We start from the raw sequence: 18,416 nt of genomic DNA on the forward strand, positions 1-18,416 counted from the left end.
TTGCTTTCAAGCTGCTAGGTTGGCAGGAGCTGGGACTGAAGACAGGAGCTCACTCCGTCACGTGGCACTCGGGTCTCGAACTGCTGTCCTGCCGACCTTCCAGTCTGCAGTTCAGCGTCTTAACCACTAAGCCACCGCGGCCCTATGCCTCATATTAGGAACCTCATAAAGGGATAAGTATCTAAGGGCACAATCCTATGCATGTTTACACAGGAAAAAAGTCTTGCAACTCCCAGTAGGTCCAGCCAGCCATGTAGTTTTCTCCATGGAATCATGTTCACAGATGCATAACAGCATTTAGAAAAATGTTGTGTAACCTGAACAGCATATGGAGACAGCTGCAAACATTTCCATACTGGGATTTGTAGGACTTTGTCTAAACAGGCATAGGATTGTTCCCTAAATCACAGCGGCTCTGTTCTCTCTCTCTCTCTCTCTCTCTCTCTCACTTATAGAGCCTTTCTGCTTGAGGCATTTATTATGCACTCGTGATTCCTCCCTCGTGGTAGTTTACAGGTTCTTTACAAGGTACCGTCATCCTCCAGGGCCTCTCCCGTGCTTGTAACCATTATTGCAGTTTCTTTCCTAACAAGGAAAGTCCGGTATTATTTTGAAATGGAGGAATGAGAGTCTTGTGTAATTGTGCAATTCCGCTATACCACAGCACCATCTAGTGGTTGTATAATGAAACATATAGAAAGGTAGAGAAAGAACCGCCCCCCTCCCCCTGAAAAAAGCAGATGTAAAGGAGCTGATCTTAATCCTGCAAAGAATCTGGAAGCAGAAGCCTCAGGAAAGTAGCAGGTTAAGCCTCATGTAGAAAGGGCCATAGAGAGTAGTATGGGACCTGCTTGTTTGTGGTGCAATGCTGTGCCGCTGAGTCTTTCCCACCTGATCCTCATTTGTTCATATGTTCAGGCCCCACTTCATTTACCCATGCAATCATGTTCACAGATGCATAACAGCATTTAGAAAAATGCAACCTGGACAGTATATGGAGGCAGCCACAAACATTTACAATATTGTGGCAATTGTTTTCCAGCTGCTCTGATCACAGGAAGTGCTGTGGCTGTCTCCATATACCACTTAGTACACACTAACATGCCTATATGCAGCCTTGTACTGATGTACTCAGTCACTTGGAAACAAGAGTTGGGAACCAGCCCTAGGTAACCTAATGAATTCCTATTAGCCCTATATGAAAAGCTTATTTAAAGCTGCCCTGGTCTCTTTGTGAGGAAGTGCAGGATATAAACATAATAAATAAAAAATATGAACATTTCAGCCTATGATCAGTGTAACTCTTCTACCCTTGTCTGCCATGACGTCATACAAGGTTTGTCATGGAAAAGAGATTTTGTTTATGAACTAGTCAACTATGTCTCAAGATGACACTTCGTTTATATGAATAGTGAAATGTGGAATATTAAAGCTGAAGAGATACTTCACCTTTGTTAGACCTTCATTTACTGATAGTTTTTATGGTGGTTTTAACACATAAAGGAGAAGAGAAACAAGATAAGGTTTGGGAGAAAATATGATACGTCCAAGAAAAACAGAGCAGTCTTAAATTGTTATCTTCCAAATAGAAAGGAACAGTGCCTACTTCCTAGAATATATGTAAAGTGTGGGAAAGATGATAAAATTGCCATGATCAGTTTTTTGCCCTACAGGAGTACAATTAGAGCAACATTTAGTCAAATAAAACTAGGCTGTCATTACTAGAACTGGAGTAGAGTTCTGACTACGTATCCATTCTACATTCATTCCCAAACTGCAGATATGCATCTGTTTTTTATATTCAAGTATTATTGTTGCTTCTTTTCTTTCTTCAGCATTTTCTTGTAGTAGCCTGAGGGCTATTTAAGCGAGATGAGGTTTTTCACCTAGAAAGACCATAAAATGGAGGGAAACTAACAAGGGGCTATGAAGTGTTATGGTGAGAGCTGATGAAGTGTAGTTACTGGCACTCTGCAAAATATTTGAACACCAAGTGATACAGACAGAATCCATGTGCCACCCATTTTTTGGAGAACATGAGAACTAAAACTTTCCCCCAATGGTTCATTGATATATTTGTATGAGGAAGAAAGACAGAAGCATAGAGGATACCACAAGATCTAATCTTTACAGTGCATTTCTAATTATGTCTGCTTAGAAGACATAAAGCCCTGCTAAGATCAATGGGATCTCAGGTAAGTGTGTATAGGGTTGCAGCCTTTGAGGTTTAATTATTTTGAACTGACCAATGTGCTATGTCCTCTGTAAAACTGAAGACCTGTTGCAGGTTTAAGGCATGATATACAACTATATTTGTATTCTACTGATGGCACATCAATCTTCATAAAAACAAGCACTTCCATTATATTGACCTCAAAACAGAATCTACATGAAATAAAGCATCAACTGCTATATGTGTTCAGAATTCTTAGCGAAAACTCTGTACAATCTCCTTCATAAATGTTGGCCCCATTCACTTATTTTCTGCCAATTACATCACAAAGATTTGGGTTTTAGGGTGTGAAGGCCAAACTAAACATGAAAGATATCTATGAACAAGATTTCCCAAAGTTTGTTTCCGAAGCTGCTATTTGCCTGTGCAGGAAAACATACAGTTCCCACGGCTTTTCCCTAAAATTCATGAGATGCTATGATGTTCTGAAATCTTAGCAAATAATTGTGCTAATTCATTATTCAATTATATTAAGATCAGCCTGTAATGACAGCAAAATGTTATCCGCTCTTTCTTCATTAAAGTCATGCTCCACATATTTACATAGGAGGTGGAGCCCCAAGCTATGTGCCATATAAAAGCCACCCATTCTGCTTTTTGGTTATTTATAATCACCTATAATACAAGATATGGTGGTTGTGTAGTTTATATGCATAACTATAATCTGAAGATTTTGCAGTCAGTTTCTGTATACTGGAAAAGGAAAAGTTCAAATTTTTATAGAGGACAACACTGTTTTAACTCCTCTTTCTTTCTTTCTTTCTTTCTTTCATAGACCATAGCATAGAATATGATGTGCCTTAGCCACACAAACAGAGCTGACACAGTATACTGAAGAGAAAAAGTCATTGTGATAGTCACTGAAAAGAGGAAGTAGAGCTATGATAATAATCCAGACACTAACCACTTAAAATTGCTTAGAATCAGAGGGTCTGCCTCACCACCAGCTCATTCCTCATTCTGTTCCACTTTCTGTAATTAGAAGCTAGACTAGTGCAGAAGATGACATTTAGATCTACATGGGTGGCACTCTGCAAATAAATGACTGAGCATCAAAACAGACATTATTTTAAATCCTTATCTAACTCTAGAATAGGCACAGGGCTCAGGGTCCAGATTGGAACCCTAGAATGGGGGATAGAGGGGGCTTTTAAGATCTGGATCAGGCCCCCTGTATCTATTCTAGAGTAAACATGAAAAAAAGATACAGATTTAAAGTAATGTCTGTTTTGGCCTTGAATACCAGGGCAACAGTACAAATGCATGGCACTGGCACAAAACTAAATCTTTCTTCCCCAATTTGGTGCCCTTCATATGTGTTGGACTGCCATTGGCCATGCTGGATAGGAATAATGGACATTGCAGTCCAGTACATTTGGAGAACACCAGGTTGGGGAAGGCAGGACTGGATGAACCACTGTGGGGTAGTGGTTATTGTGACTGACAAGGACTGGGGAAAGCCAGGTTCGAATCCCCAGCCTTGAAGCTTACTGGCAACTTTGAGTTCCATGGAGGAAAGGCAAGATATACATATACTTAAATAAATACATGGAGAGTAATCACTTATTGAAATATATTATGATACTAATTTTATTATACACTGCATCATTTCCACTGAACTGTACACTGATTTGCTGATTATTTCTTCCATGACGTTAACCATCGCTATTTTCTAGAATAAGGTTAAAGTCAGTCTGATCAGCCATATAACTCATATTTAAATCTGAAAGTTCTGATCTGAGAAGAATGGTGCAATCTCTTCCCTAATAAAATTGAACATTTCCTAAAGTCAATGTTACCACTAAACCCAGAGCTGACCGTTATGAGTTTTCAGTCTTCCTTGTGGGGTTGGACTGTATGGCTTACAAACCCCCCTCTGACCCCTTCCTACTGGCTTGCAGTAGGGGTTGTAGGGTGGGTGAAAAGCCACTACGCCCCACTCCACACTCCAGGTTCAGACAAATCAGCAACCCACGACATGGCACAGGAAATTAGGGTAATCCTGATCACGTGGCCAGCTCATGTGGGGGAAACAACAGATGCTGTACTGTTTCCCCTGCTGGTCGTCCAAACCCGGCCTATGAAGCTATGTTATAGTCTCAGCATGCACAACTGAAGAATGAAGAGAAGCATTTTGTTCCACCAATATGTTCGCAATATACTGCATAGCATTTATGAGGTCTTGCAATAATTTATGGTCCATATATGTTTGCGCTTTTTCCCTGAAATGTGAGCTAGAAAAAAAATATTCCATGGTGTTAAACATTAAATTACAGACAGCTTTGAATCATGGGACTATAATTCTTTTAGGGACATAAGTGATATTATATATATATGTATTAAAGCAAACATTTAAAGGAGTTTGTTAAGTTTCCAGAAAGAGTTGATTAAATTATACTCTTAAGGTTTCAAATTTGCTTTGAAAATGTGAGATCTAATTTATAAAACTACTGAGCAAGATGTATGTACAAAGATGTATTGTCGTCACTGTAATTTTTCAGGTATTCCTGTTCTACATTCTTTTTCTCATTTTGCCCACTTACAAAATAATTTGATAAGATGATTGATGTAATGTTGACATTAGTGAAATTAATCTTAAATCTTTATTTTTCCTTCCTTTTAAAATATTAAATTATAGTAATGCATATAACCTAAAGTCACAAAAACAGTCGGGCTGATAAGCGAATTAATACAAGTAAAAAAACCTTCAAAGCTAAGAACAACGCATCTTTAAATATTCCGGTTTTCAGTGGGTTTGGTAATAACAAAGTTATCTGTATTTCGAAACAGGGATTCAGACAATCACCAACCATGTGTTGAAAATTCTTTCAATGCGGAGGTCAGGGGGCTGCACACAGTGCACAGGCTCCTTCAGCCTGGTCGCCAGCACACCTGTTGGCCACGCCACTGTCTCTACACTTGGCTGATGTGTGAAGGAGCCTTCCATGTGCACACATTCCTCCACATGAGGGGGGACACTGGCACAATCAGGGTCCCCTCACATGGAGGAACCCCACCCACATGCTTTGGCACACACGTGGAGCTCCTTCACATACCAGCTAAATGAACAAGAAGTAGGGGGGTTTGGCCACTGGCTGATCCAGGAGGCCACACACAAGGAGGGCTAGCCTCATGCATTGTTTCAATGCAGGGTGGGTCGTCTGAACCCTCCTGATGTCACCTCTAAAATGTCTGTTTCTTTCCCCACCCCAACGCAGTGTTTAATGAATTATATTGTTCTCCTTTCAGTATTTACCAGAGGCACAAATTACTTCTGAAGTCATGCAAGATCATGGGGGTGGTGGTGGTTTTTTTAAAGGTTCAAATAAATAAGAACGGTATACCTAGTGGTTACCATAAATAATGCATCTTCTGCCAAAGAACTGTTTCTGCTATAAAATGATACCTCAGATCTTTGTAGTCTTCTGTAGTTAGTTGCTTTGTGTATCTTCTTCATGTATTTCTTATTTCAGTGATTTTGCTGCTGCTCTCAGAGAGGCTCCCATAGGCAGCTACCCACCAGGCAAAATGGAGGTTTTGCTAATTATTTGGGATGGCAGTGTAATTTCCTCCCTTCAAATATAACAATCTTTTAAATGGGATAGATCCAGAGGTGTGCAACTGGGCTTGCAGAAGCAAGCTTCCCTGCTCCATCCTTCCCACAGCAGCCCCACCAGCTGCCTGAAAATGTTACACAGAGGGCTGGGGAACCCTGCTGAATAAGCTGGGCTGTGGTTCAGAGGTGAGTGAGAATCCTCAGAAATCAGATGAAGGTGCCTTGTGTTTTCTGAGGGTAGTATCCAGTGTTAGTCCTATATAGAGTAGACCCAATGAAATGAATGAGACTTAAATTAGTCACAACTAACTTAAGTCCCATTCATTTCAATGGGTTTACTCTATATAGGACTAACCTTGCATACTACCCTGACAGCTCAAATATGACCCAAATTAGGGTCATATTTATGAACATAGGAAGCTGCCTTACACCCAAGCACTAGTCCATCTGGTTCAGGATTAACTACACCAGCGTTCCCCCACCATTTTGGATGGGAGTGTTGGGATTTGCAGTCCAACACATCTGGAAAGCACTGGGCTGGGAAAGGCTGGTGTACACTGACTGGCAGTGGCTCTCTGGAGTCTCAGACAGCAGTCTTTCTTGGCCTGCCTGGAGATGCCGGGGCTTAAACTTAGGACCTTTTGCATGCAAAACATATGCTCTACCACTGAGCCAATGGCCCTTCCCCAAGTGATGATGATAACTTGGGCCATTGAATGTCACCAAAAGTGGCCAAGTGCACTTCTTGACTGTGATCTAGATAGCCATGACTAAGTTTCACTGAGATCACGGGCTCCAGTTAGCCATGATTAACTTGCATCCCATGTCTTCCAACAGAACTTAGTCACAAACGTAACTTACTTGGATCGAACCTCTCATATGGCATGCTTTATATACTTTTTTTTCCTCCCCAGAGCAGAAGTATTTGTGCAATCTATTTTTAAACAGCTCATGTAAAAGGTCCATATACTGTCCAAATGCTTTTCCTGCTCCTAGAATGCAGAAAAGAATTGTCCTGAATAATTAGCCTATTTTATGGCTCCAGGCTATATTTTTTCTGATTGTTGTAAATCACCTCTTTTCTCTCCTTGGTATTTAAAAGTTCACTGCTTTGAGCTCTTATCAGAGACTTTTAAGTCAAACAACGATCAACTGGAGACTCATGTTATTGCTTTATTAGTTGGAACTAATCTCTAACAGGTATAGGTAATTATGTGCTACATGCAGGGGTCCCTTAAGACCTTCTGCTTGATTAAATTTCCCTGCAGGGAAGATAATTGCTATTGTACACAGAAGTTACAAAAGCTGTGTAGAGACATCATCTCTCCAGCCAGTCCTGAGGCAATACTGATAAATCCGTTAGAATTCCATGGGTGACAAAACAGTGCCTTCTGTACAATATTTAACATTGGCTCAGCCAGCCACATGTGATGCATTCTGTAGGAGACCATGAGGTGGAGTTCTGCCTCTTGCATACCAATTCATGATGAACATACAAATATAGGTCATCTATTCCAGATACATTGGCAGCTGGGACAATTTTTGTCTTCTTTCACATTGATTCAAAGAAAAAATAACTGCAGTAAGGTCAGTAGATCTATAGTAGTATAAAAGTGGTTGGATTAAGAGGAGAATTGACATTCAAAGAGGTAGAATTGCAGCTACCTTTGCTTGCAGCGAGGTTGCTTTAAATGAAACTGTACCATTTTTGAAAAAAGGGACAATATGAAAGCCTGTATCTGATCATGTATATCACCACCACATGCTCCCTCCCCTTAAAAGCTCTAGGCATTATCAAAACACCATCCTGATATAAACAAAAAGTTGTTCTGAAGCCTGCATTGGAAAAAAGTGAGCAAAAAAATTGGTGCCAAGCTATAAACATATTTATACAAAGTAGTAAATAAATATGGCGTGGGGAAGTTTGGCCAATTATGCTTCTCCGATGATTGCACAGTTCGTTGTTTTAAAAACTTTTATGTTAACCTTCCCCTGCCCCGCTACAACCCTCTTTTCTCTGATGTGGGTGTGTGGTCCATCACTTGTGTTACCTGCAGAGGTAGAGCACTAACTGATTTGGCAAGTACAGGAAGGAATGCACATGGATACAGCAAGATACTTTTAAATCTGGGGCCTTTGGAGTTTAAATTAGTCCTATTTCAACATGTCTGAATTCCATACCGTTTCTCTCTCACAAGACTGCTGCTCCATGGATCACCACCATAGTCAACCCAGTAGGAAATAGGAACATAGGAATTATACTGAATTAGACCCCTGGTCCATCTAGCCCAGGATTATCAACACTGAATGGCAGCACCTTTCAAAGGTTTGAGGCAGGATTCTTTCCTCACCCTACTTGGAGAAGCCAAGGATCAAACCTGGGAGCTTTGCATGCAAAGCATGTGCTCTGTCACATTGAGCTATGAAATCTGCTGGGGATTCCAATTTCAATTTACGTAAGTTATCTCCCCAGGATTGGAGAATCCTCCAGGAGCTCCAGTGCCACTCACAGGCATACACCTGATTTGCATATCATGTTGGCAATTCCTGGGTTGTTTAACCCAGGAATTGCAGGAATGAGTGGATTGCATGAGCTGTGTGCTTGTTTCCTCTTTTAATCAACAACTGGGGATGTGTGAAACCAGAAACTCTGGCTTGTTCATGGGTTAAATAACACAGAGTTAACTCAGCAACAAACTATGGGTTGTTATTAAAAGCAGAAATGATGAGTGCACAGCTTGCATACTCTGCTTATCCCTGCAATTCCTGGGATAATTGCATATTCAGGAATTGCCACCATGACGTGCAAACCAGGTCTGCTCTCAATAGGGGTACAAAAGAAGATAGCAATGTTATTTCTCCCCTTTCTTTCACATACCAGCTAATTCACACACAATATTGTATGCTGCTTGCTCAGTGATAGCTTTATCCCCAGCTCTTGCTCAGTCCTTCCACTTCATTTCTTGCATTCAGCAATGCAGTGAATCAGCAGCATATCCCTTCAGTATGGATGTGGGCAACCTGTGGCCTTCCAGATGCTGTTGGACTCCCAACTCCCAGGATCCCTGACCATTGGCTATGTTGGCTGGTGCTGATGGGAGTTGGAGTCCAACAGCATCTAGACTCCATCCCTGCTTGGATGGAGTTCTCTTGAACCTCAGCTCCAATCCAGATGTTATCCAAGCTTTCACATGATGGAAACATGGATGAGCCAGGTTCTCTGTGCCATTGCATGATTGAATGGACAGCCAGCTCCTGCAGTCTTTTCTCCTTAAAAAACAACAGGAGACAATTCCTGCACCAAACATAACTGTCTCTCTCCAGCCCCTCTTCTAATTGCAGCTTCTCAAGGAAGACTTCTCAGCCATCACTCACCCTCACTCCACCCGCTATTTCATTTCACTCACCTGCTGTAACTCGTTCCTCCACTCATTCTTTTGTTATTGGTAAGTTAGGCTGAGAGATTGTGAGTGGTTCAAGGTCACTCAATGAGCTCCATGCTTGAGTGGAGATTTGAACCTGGGTCTCTCTGGTTCCAATCCAGCACTCCAACCATTACAACACACTGGCTCCCATCCAAATAACCAGAATGTTTTTACATGAAGTTAATGAAAACAGAAACAGAGGTTATTTTCAGACGGGTGTTAAAGATTCAGCAGGGACTTAATGATTCTAAAAAGATATTGACAGCTTGTCATGGAACACTAAGATTTAAGTGACTGTGAGTGATAACCGACAATGAGTAACCACCATTGTTAATTAACAAAATTTAACGTGACAATTTATTTTCATTTTTTATGCCAGAGGAAGTTTACTCTTCATCTGGATCTAAAAGTAGAATGCTCTTCTTCACATACCCCATATGCGCTAGCAAAATGACACACCAGAAAGTTTAGTAATAAAGGATTAATGCAACTTGCAGCCAAAATCTCACTCTGTCCCAGTTAGATTGGAAAAGTCATGCCTAAAGTGACAACAGCGTAAACCAGCCTTCTCTAACAATGGCCATGAAGACTGGTGATGATGGTGGTTGTAGTCTAATACATCTAGAGGACACGAGGGACTCATCTACACCAGGCTTTTACTCCGGTTCTGCTCTGTCCCCAAGTCAATCATGTCAGATAACATATGCTCCTCCCCATAGCTAATGCGTCATTTCTTGCCCTAAATCGGTGTGTTGTTTGTTAAAACTCTATTTGTGGCGGGTTTTCCAGTCACAGCAGCTTCAGTGCAGTTTGGAAGTCCATGTGACCTCAGCTGGCTTCAGCACAGGCTGGTGCAAGTGGCGCTGATTTGCAGAAGGGAAGAGTTGCATGGGTCAGGGGCTTACGTCTACCCAGAAGTAACTCATTGCCTTGGGGATGGGAGTCAGCCCTGCTGCTTTGAAAGGACGCTGGTTTGACCCTGCGCCCAATTGCTACCTATCCTTTTAAATATTCTCTGAGTGGAGAGGGGAGCACAACGGGGCTGTGATGTATGGAAGTGCAAAAGTATGCAGAACTTCACTGATTTTAAAAGCTTCATTGAGGAGGGGGAGAGCAAGCATCCTCCCTTCCCCACACCTACCCATTTGATGATGTTTAGTTCTACTCATTTGCCCCATGCAAACGGATTTTTTTAAAGTATACACCACTACCTTTTACCCCGGAAGGAGCTAACCCAATTTAATGAAAATCCATATTTGAACGGAACCGCCTCAAAACACGTTTCCATGTAGATTGACTCCAGGTTGGGAAAGGCTGATGTACATCATATTGAGTGGATCTTGAATAAGAATAGGCTATTGTATTACTAATGCTGTCCTGCAGAATGTCCATTTTTTTAAAAATAAAATAAAATAAAAGGCTTCATTTTCAGAAGAGAGGTTAACAGAGTAGATGGCAACAAGAAGACTCAATAGGAAAAATGTATGTATGTGGTGGGGAAAGCTGAGTTAAAGAGACTTATTCATTCTTCAGATTTCAAAAAGAATGCCACCCATTTAGAGAACAATCTTATAGCAATAAAAAAATCTTTATGGGCTATGTATACAGCAGTTATACTTAGTACGTCTAAGAAGGGAATGGGAACACAGCAGAGGTTTTTCCTCTTCCCCCAACCTACCTGATCCTTGTGGCAGTAGTGCACTGCTTATCTTAAATCAGAGTCACTCAACTGCCAACTCCTTGGACACATCTGGCTTCCAGCCTGATTTTTCAGGATAACAACGGCAACAGCAGCAGCAGCAATACATAACACCGAAATCTTAAATTCAGGGTTGGGCGATAATCCCTTTAGGAAGACCAACCAAAATGGCACAAAATAGTGATCCAGCTTTCAAGTTCTTAAGAACTTTTCATTGGGTGTTTTTTTAAAAAATAACTGCATTAAGCAAAATACCGGTCCACAGAATGGGTTGTAAGCGGTTACACTTGTGTAAATGAAGGATAACATGCAGTTAAAGATAGTACATCAATCCTAAAGAAAATCAACCCTGAGTGCTCATTGGAAGGACAGATACTGAAGCTGAAGCTCAAATATTTTGGCCACCTAATGCGAAGAGAAAACTCCCTGGAAAAGACCCTGATGCTGGGAAAGATTGAAGGCAAAAGGAGAAGGGGACGGCAGAGGATGAGATGGCTAGATAGCATCAGCGATGCAATGAATATGAACCTGAGCACACTCCAGGAGAGAGCGGAGGACAGGAAGGCCTGGCGTGCTGTGGTCCATGGGGTCACGAAGAGTCAGACACGACTTAATGACTGAACAACAACAATAAAGATGGTACACTGAGATCAAACTAGGTCATAAAGCTATAGCATAGTGAGGGTTATGCTCCTATTCTAAAGGTTTCATCTGTGTATGCTTGCATCATGCCTGTTTTGTGATGTTTCCTAGTAGAGTAATCTCTATGTCAGCCTAACACAAGCTTGGGCTGATGGGAAACGTAGTCCAACACATTTGGAGGGCACCAGGTTGCGGAAGGCTGCTCTATGTTCTGTCAAAGGGCCATCCAGCTGTTGTTGGACTACCACTCCCATTATTCCTGACCATTTGCCATGCTGGCTGGGGCTGATGGGAATTGGAGGGCCACAGGTTCCCCATCCCTGTCCTATCATAAACCCTTGCTTTCTTTTGAAGGAAGCCCAGTTCCTTGCATATTTCAATCCAAACAGTGGCCTGCTTCATACGAACTCTATAAACACCATCAACCTCAAGACTATATGACAAGGGAGATAGGGAACTGACAGTATAAAACTCTGACTTCCTCCTTAGCCCACAGACTGTTCTTTTGTTTACAGCAGTCCCTCTTTGGGGAACTAAAAGATGAGGCACACAGATAAGCTATAGCAGCAGAAATGGTGGGAAGTTTCCTCATCTCTCAACCTTATTAGCTTTCCTTCCTTCCTTCCCCTCAAGAATATTGCCATTATTTCACCAGCTGGGATAAAATGTACCAGAAATGGTCTGAGTCATGGACTAATATACCAGCACATCCATATCTAGGGAAGCAACTGATACATAAGCCATCTTTTTACTTAGACATTCTTCCTTGGGCATTTAGAGGGAAAATGACGATGATCACACTGGAGCCACTGTGAAATATGCAGGACCTGAGACACACAGCATGCATTAACATTTCTGCTGTTGCCAGGAGGAGGAAAACAGAACTCCTTTAAGGCAAGCGCATTTAATCCGTGTTTCATATGTTTACATGCAACTCTCTTATGCCTGATATACAATACATATCACAGCTGTAGGCTCCCACCCCTCAGCTCAGCCTGCAGTGACTCATGCCTCAGCTCAGTAACCTCTTGATTCAAGGCCAAGCCAACTGTACCTTGTTATCCCTTTGTTGAGCTTGAAAAGGCACTTCAGAGGGGAAGACTGAAAAAAGAGAAGCAGCAGGGACAGTGGGGCTCACTCTTTCCCCACTCTAAATCACCCTCCCTAGAGGCAGACCTGCATCTGAAACCCACTGGGAGTCAAAAGCAGCTTGAAGAGTGCTTGGGATAAGGCTGGCCCAAGACATTTTGGTGCCTGAAATAAAAGGCAGGATGTAGTGAAGCCAAATGGACTGGACGTTTATCTTACTTCAATACTGTTGATGGGACAGCACCCACCAGAAGGCAGCTGTCTAGCTTAAGAGTGCAAATTGTCCCCTAGATGGCAATTAAGCTGAAGAACAAACATTCTGTCGGCACTAACAGACACAAAAGGGCTCTCTGTAGAATAGATCTGGGGCCCTGGGAAATAGGTTCAAGGCTGGGGCTCCATGGGCCCAGGAGTAGCAATGCCCCAGGCCTTTCCCAGTGGTGCTGTGATGCGTTGGAAGAAGGCGACTAGCTGACACCGCTTTCCAGTGCAAGCCAGCCATAGCCAAGTATTGCTGCTGGGTGTCAACTCACGAGGATGGGAATGGCTGTGGAGCTCAGGGTAACAGTGGGAATTGTTGCCACCACCCCCTAAGGCAACCACCTCACTGTGCCTAAGGGTAGGGCTGGCCCTGTCAGGGAAAGGTTTTAAGTAGCCTCCCCGCTGCACATATACTTCATTGAAGAGAAATTTGATTACACATGATTTTGAAGTGCAGCAGCAGAAAGTTGAATGCCAAATAAGGATCTATGACACAACGGACTCAGAAAACATGGAAGACCATAATGATTTCCAGCTTAGATGTAATGGTAAGCTTAGCAGGACTGAGCAAGCATGCTAGTGCGTGCTGCTTGATCATTCCTGCCTGTTTCCTCCTACCAGCAGGACTGGCTATACAAATGAGGGAGTCTCTTCTGTGCTTTGTTTAGTGTCATGTCTAAACTGAGATCCCTGGCTTGTTAGGAGAGCAATAAGCCAAGGACACTGGCTCAGATATATAAAGAAAGCTTGGATAAAGGCTTCCTGGTTTGTTTAGCTGAGGGGTGCACAACCTTTTTGGCCCTGAGGGCTGCATCCAGTGTCTGCCGGGGGTTTGAGGGCTGTACATGTGACTGTACACAAACACACACAGTGCCACTGGCAGGGTGTGCGGTTTCTCCATCACCGCTAATGGGGTGGGGAAACTTTCTACTCAAAAGTAAGGAGGACAGAATCACTCAGCAGCACTTTCAAATAGCATCCCATATACCATGCCTCTGTATGTCTACTCAGAAATAAGCAGGACTGAATCATTCAGCACTTTCAAATAGCACCCCAAATATAAAGTTTGTGCTTGTCTACTCAGAATTAAGAAGGATAATCTTCCGCATGTCTATTCATAAGAAAGTAGAACTGAACCACTTAGCAGCACATTCAGATAGCATCCAAAATTCCAAACCTCTGCATGTCTAAACTTTAGCAACTCTTCCCAGCAGGAAGAAGCCAAGCAAGACTGATTGAGTGGCATTGTACTAGCTCATTCCTGGTCCAGACCAGGGCCATGGTTCCTTCTTCTTCCTAAACATTCCGAAGAACAAGGAAGTCTGGAGGAAAGTCACTCGAAGCACTAATCTTTGCCTAGTTCTCTTCCATGAAGATTTTGGGGAAATACTAAGATAATAGGTTGCTGAATCTCTGCTGTAGATATACTCCCTTGCAAACTACACAGTGCTTGCTAGCAACACATTGTGGCACCTCTTGCCCTGGAGGTGTGGAAGCCAAGAACTACTCAACAAAGTACAGAGCTGAGAATCAGAAAATGTCATAGGTTGAACACTTTTGGTGAAGACTAATTGCTTAAACTTTACATCTGGCCTGTATTACTCATTTAGTTGCTGCCATATTCCATAAAGTGCTGTAGTGCATTGTAAATTCTTTCAGTGCAACCAAAAACCAATCGCTATCATTAATGCTTCATGTGTTTTGATTAAGGGGCTTTTTCTTCTTTAATCAGACAAGAAAAAAGCTAGTCTTAATTTGATGCCATTGGCACAGAATTTGTTTTTGCTATTTATTAAAAGGCTGTAATTCAAGCAAATTGCCCATATGTCTTGAAAGCAAAATAAGGGACAACTCCATTTCTCTGGTTACACATCATACTCATAAATGGAAAATAATGAGCAGTGTTAAGAAGCCTGCTTACGTTTCTCTTAAATGAACATTAGTGTGTAAGCTACATTTAACAGCATCTGATACCTTATCTTCATTCTAAAATAATGTCTTCTGAACATTAATGCAAATACGTTCACAATGAAAAAGAGGAGATGACATTCAATGCTTGAGCACATTCCCCCCCCCCCCAGGTGCGAAATAAATAAATTAGGGCTGTGCACCACTTCTGTCCAAAGTACGAATAACAAAGTGAAGCGGGCTGATTCGGAGGTGCCTTGACTTGCTACGAAGCAGATCAGAACAGCACTGAGGCGCCCCAAACCGAAATGGGTCACCTACAAGTCACCTCGGTTTGCCTTATATATTCGGAGCTTTTCTTATGCCTTCTGAGCAGCCCAAACAAGCTGTCCCCAAAATGTATGAATTTGTGAAAGATCATGCGGAAGAGGAGAAGGAGGCACCAAATATATCAGTTTGAGAAAGATCCAGCCACCAGGAGAGGCAGAAGACGAGGAGGGAGGGGAGAAGAGAAGAGGAGGAGGAGGAGGGAGTGAGATATGCTATGAGTCAGCCTCTGTTCATTGTGAGAAAGGTGGTGTTACTGGAGAGGAGAGGACTAGAAGCTAGAGCAGTGGTCTCCAAAGTGGAGTGCCCACATCTGGGGTGTGTGCAAGATGATCCTTTGGGATGTGAGCCTCCTGATAATTGAGCAGCCTCCCACTGCCCTGACGAACTGCCGCTGTGTGCAATGATGGTGGTGGTGGCGGCAGCAGGATGGGACGGGAGCCGAGAGGGAAGCTCCATGGCATTTTTCTCTTGGCTCCAGTCCTATCCTGCCTCTGCTGCAGCCACCAAGAGCAACTGAGCCAATCTCTGCAGGTATGGCAGAGGAAGCCTTAACCCTTCCCACTCGCCTTTGGCAGAATGAAGCCGAGAAGAAAGCACGTGCTATGACCGCTATGTTAGTGCCTTCCCACCCCACCCTTCTGTAATAGGCTCAGCAATCATTCTTGTTGTTTGTTGTTTGTTCATTTAAAAATCCAGAAAATTGCACTGTAGTTGCTTACCTTCCCCCAGCCTTTTCAGTTCTCTGTCAACCATTAGTTTGCCCTTACTTTGATTCTGGAGAGAGAGAGAGAGAGAGAGAGAGAGAGAGAGAGAGAGAGAACTTTCCTTTCCTTGTTCTTGGCTCCCCTCCACCTCCTCTTCTCAGTTCCTGTATTCCTTCTCTTCCCATTTTTGATCTCTTTTCCCTTAAAAAAAAATCATCATCATCATCATCAACAACAACAACAATTAAAAACCCCTTTCTCTTTCTGTTAAGGTTATATTTAGTCCCCTCCTCTTTTGCTTGTCGTTTAGTGTTTGCTTTTCTTTTGCTCATGTGTGTGTGTGTGCGCTTGCGCTGTGTGGACAAGCAAACAGTGTGTGTCAAGGGAGTATACACAGTCCACAATTCCAAAAACAGTGGGCAAAGCACTACACACATCAACAGCTATTATTTAAATAACATAATACTACACCGTGTGTTGCAAAGCAAGCCAGCCCAACATGAGGCATCTTTGGGGTCCTGGCAGGGGCAGAGGTGGGCGAGGTGCTGCTGTGCCCTCCTGGCAGGGTTGCTGTGTTGCTCCCTGCCTCTCTCAGTCCCGCAGACAACTGTGGCTGCTTTTCGTTTGAGCCAATGTGCCCACCTGGCAGGGTCGCTGTCTTTGTTTGCTTCCTGCCTACCAGCCAGTCTTTTCCGAGGCAATTCAGCCAAAGAGACCCCGAGGTTATTGACTGTGAATAGGAAAGCAGTACTATCTGCACTTCAAAGAAGCCTGCAGCAGAGTTTAGGGCTAGTGACCTCCTCACTGCTTCAACACCTAACTTGATTATCCCTTTATGAACTTTAGTTTGAGTTTCTGAGAACAGCACATTTTACCTGCACCTTGCACAAAACCTAGTGGGCCAAACTGTCTGTGCTTTGGCAGGTGGGATGCCCTCCAGGGGGGCTGTGCATTCCCCAACTTTCATGAACTTCTGTGCAAGCAGTGAAAAGTTATAGCTCTTTGCTTTGAGAGATTTTCTTGAAAAAATCAAATGTCACCTGTGCCCAGCACAAAAACTACTGGGCCAAATTGCATGAAGTTTGGCAGGTGAACACCCCTCTAGGGGGCCTGAGTGTTCCCCAAATGTCATGTATGTATCTTAAAAAGTGACAAGGTTATGGCCATTTGTGTTTTCCCATGCAAGTTAATAGGAAAATGCCAAAAACAAGTGATTCGGATGCCCATCTTGCTTCAGATTTGGATCCGAGTCGAAGCAGATGGGGTCTGAAGCAGCATCCAAAGTGAAGTGGGGGGGGGGCATGTATAGCCCTAAAATAAATTATTGAGATTTGGGACCTAATCCTCTTGCGTGTGGGCATAGTTCCTGTACCTTGGCGAGCCCCAGGGCTTAACAGAGCCCTCTTCTCCCTGTCCCTTGACTCAGGATGGGAGAATCAGTGATGTTCAAGAATGGTGAGATTCTCCATCTTGAAGCTCGGATTGCCTTGCTCCTATTTTCAATTGCAATGTGTTTTTCTTTTGAGTCAAATGGGAAAACTGCATTTTGGTATATATTTTTTGAAAGTGCTCACCCAAATATGCACCCCACCAATAAATTAAAGCGAGAAAATGCATATTTTTTGAAAATGCGCATTTCTAAGTGCACATGTTTGCGCATTTTCTGAATGCAAATTCAAGTTCGGGAACATGCTTTCCTTGAAAAAAAAATCACTCCTTGTGTTTGGACGTGTGAACGGAGCAAATTCAAGACCAAAAGGAAACAAAATGAAATTCTCATATATCCCTACCGTTGAACAACGTGGGGGCATGGGCATGGATGTGCGCAGTGTAAAGGGTGATTGCAGGGAATGGGAGGTCAGTTTTTACCTCCCATAACCCTATGTATGTATTTGATTTGTACCCCGCCTTTCTACACACACACACACACACACACACTTATGTATATCAGCAATTCCAGAAAAATGCGGTCACCTGAGTGTCATCTTCTCTCTCTGCCTTTTTAATGTATTTGCATTAATTATCATATTTCTGTTAAAATAGAGTTAAAGTATTGGCCATCACTTAGGAGAGTCCATCTAGATTCTCATTCCTTAACACTATTTGTTTATATTCCATTTGAGAATAAACTGTATATAACCAGAGAAATGGACTTGTCCTTGTAAAAAATATTTTTAAAAATATATATCAGGAATTCAGTTAATATAAAATGAAAACCTTTTTGATGGTATTTTCCTGAAGCCATTTTAGTTTTAGACATTAAACCCAATGACACCTTGTTTTGTTTATTTAGAACATGGAGAAAAATAATACCATTTGATATGCTATTCGGTTTTTACAGCTTTGCATGCAAGTTGGTCAAATAAGACAGAACCCCTTACTTACTTACTTACTTATTTACTTTATTTATTATTACATTTATGTCCCACCTTTTTTTCCACTTTTAAGGAGCCCAGGGTGGCATACATACTCCTCCTCCTTCTCCATTTTATCCTCACAACAACCCAGTCCAACACTACACCATGTTGGCTTATATGAAACTGTTTAAGTAAACATTATATTCAGTTTG

The sequence above is a fragment of the Heloderma suspectum genome, chromosome 5, assembly GCF_057233095.1.
Source record: "Heloderma suspectum isolate Gila_16-S chromosome 5, 16-S_ref, whole genome shotgun sequence".
Taxonomy (NCBI): Eukaryota; Metazoa; Chordata; class Lepidosauria; order Squamata; family Helodermatidae; genus Heloderma; species Heloderma suspectum.